Source organism: Dromiciops gliroides, chromosome 2 (assembly GCF_019393635.1).
Source record: "Dromiciops gliroides isolate mDroGli1 chromosome 2, mDroGli1.pri, whole genome shotgun sequence".
Classification (NCBI taxonomy): domain Eukaryota; kingdom Metazoa; phylum Chordata; class Mammalia; order Microbiotheria; family Microbiotheriidae; genus Dromiciops; species Dromiciops gliroides.
In genome coordinates, this window is record NC_057862.1 from 304069713 (window position 1) to 304071963 (window position 2251).

At 35.9% G+C, this 2251-nt stretch overlaps 1 non-coding gene across 1 annotated transcript; it reads left to right on the forward strand.

Moving 5' to 3' along the window:
* The first annotated feature begins 868 nt into the window (after positions 1-868).
* LOC122744875 lies at positions 869-972 on the forward strand. The gene has a single exon (XR_006355212.1). It is a non-coding gene; the product is annotated as a U6 spliceosomal RNA (small nuclear RNA).
* The last annotated feature ends 1279 nt before the right edge of the window (positions 973-2251 follow it).

A 2251-nucleotide genomic window follows, 5' to 3' on the forward strand; every position in this document is an offset into this window, starting at 1 on the left:
GTATTTGCTTTTGGGTTGATCTGTAACTGACAACACCCTATAACCCATGTGGGGAGAAAACCTTATATACCCTCAGAAAGAGGGAGTCCCTGAGCTCCCTTCTGAGGAGGGGGGTCTCCAGCATGATCATGTTATATTTCTTCTTGGGACAAAATTAAATTGGCATTATGGGTTTTTTTTGTCTGTCTCATCTGATTTGTAGCCATGTTCTCTGATCTTGTTTTAGTAGGAGAGTTATGTTTCTTTGATCTGGGTTTCTGTAGTAGGACAGGTATGGGAAAAAATTGTAGGAGACATTAAAAGATATAATTTCTCTGATCTGTTTATTAATTTTGTAGGAGATATTAAAGATTAATTTCTCTGATCTGTTTGTAGGAGGCATGAAGATTTAACAATATTTTAATATTCAACAGGAATAATTAAAAGAAGTTATAGAGAAGTAACATGACTTTCCTACGACCTTCTTTGGAAGCACCATTGAAATGGAATTCATTAATTCAATAGACATTTATTAAGTGTCTACTATGTGCCAGGCGCTGCAATAAGATTTGTATTTTGAAGACTTGGTTCAATTTCAGTTATGAAACATATATTATGTGATCCTAGGCAAGTTACTTAACTACTGTGACCCTCAGCTACCTTATCTGTGAAAAGAGGATAATAACTAGCATTTATATGGTGCTTTTAAAGAAGAAAGACATTTCAGTTGACACAAGAGTTTGCTGGGTTCTTCAAGTTATTATTAAATTCTTCCTTGGAGTATTCTTTACTTATTATCTCATTTAATCCTCACAACAACCTTGTGAGGGAGGTACATTATTATGCCCATTTGACAGAAAAGGAAACTAAATGTAAGAGAAGTTGAATGGTGCTTGCTTCAGCAGCACATATACTAAAATTGGCATGATACAGAGATTAGCATGGCCCCTGCTCAAGGATGACATGCAAATTCGTGAAGCATTCCATATTTTTAAAAAAAGAGAGTAGTTGAATGACTTGCCCAGGATCACACATCTATTAAATATATAGAAGGATTCAAACTCAGATCTTCTTGACTCCAAGTCCAGCACTATCTATCCACTGTGCTGCCTAGGTGCATGTACATGATAATACTTATACTACCTATCTTCCAGGCTCATTAAAAGGAAAATGTTTTTTAAACTTTTAGTTTATAACCTGTCTTTGCCTGTTCATTCCATGGGATTCCATATTATTCCATAGCTCTTCCATATAGGATCTGCTTAATTGTCTCTAGGCTTTCTTAGTCTTTTAATATTTTGTAAGTATTGGTAGAACACTAGGGCTATCTCTCTGTTATGCCTCACTGACACCATATCACCAGCCTACCTCTTTTTTCCCCCAACCATGCTTTCTTGAATGGATATCTTGAATGAAGGTCATCAATGAAAATATATTTAAATCTCTTTGCAATTGCTATTATGGTTACCCATAACTTTTATTCCTTGCAGATTGTAGTATTCCAGTATTATTGATCAGACAACAATACTGGAAGGACATTTATGTTGAAAAGATGTGTTTCCTAGAGTAAACATTCTCTCTTTCCTCTGGGAAATTATAACAATGAGAACTAAAAATATTTGTATTTTCCAGGGCTCCAAGCCACTAGGTAGAAATAATGCTGTGACCACTTCCATTTTAAATTTACCTGTCTTTCCCATGGAAGTTTCTCTCTCTTGATTGCATTCCCTGTAAATAAATGCACACTAGCAAATACCTATGGCTAATACTGTTTATAAAAAAAGAGTAAATATTAAGAAAAAATAAGGTAATTATACTTTCCCTGTGCTCCAAGAAAAGGTTTAAGGCTCCTATGAGGAGGAAAAAGAGAGAAAAGAGATACATAATGACCATTTTAGGTTCTGTAGTCCAGAAATGGGGTTTAACAAAGCCTGTCTTGACCTTGTATCTAATGGGCCCTCCCAACTTTGCTCCCAGAGTCAGGGCCCCATACCATGTGGCAGTTACCTTTGTCTCTACTTTTCATATGGCCTCTCAAAGCCTCCCTTCAACAGTTCCTGGATTAGGTACAATTGATGGCTGCTATGCCCTTTCAGAAAGAGCAGACTCTTACTTTAGAAATGACAGCAGCCATAGCTTATATTGAATTGCTTAAGTTCGGAGGTGGGGGGGGGGCAGAATGGAGGAAAAGAATTTGGATTACAAAGGTTTTTTTTTTAATTGATGTCAAAATATGTATTTTGCATGTAATTTGGGAAAATAAAATTCTAAA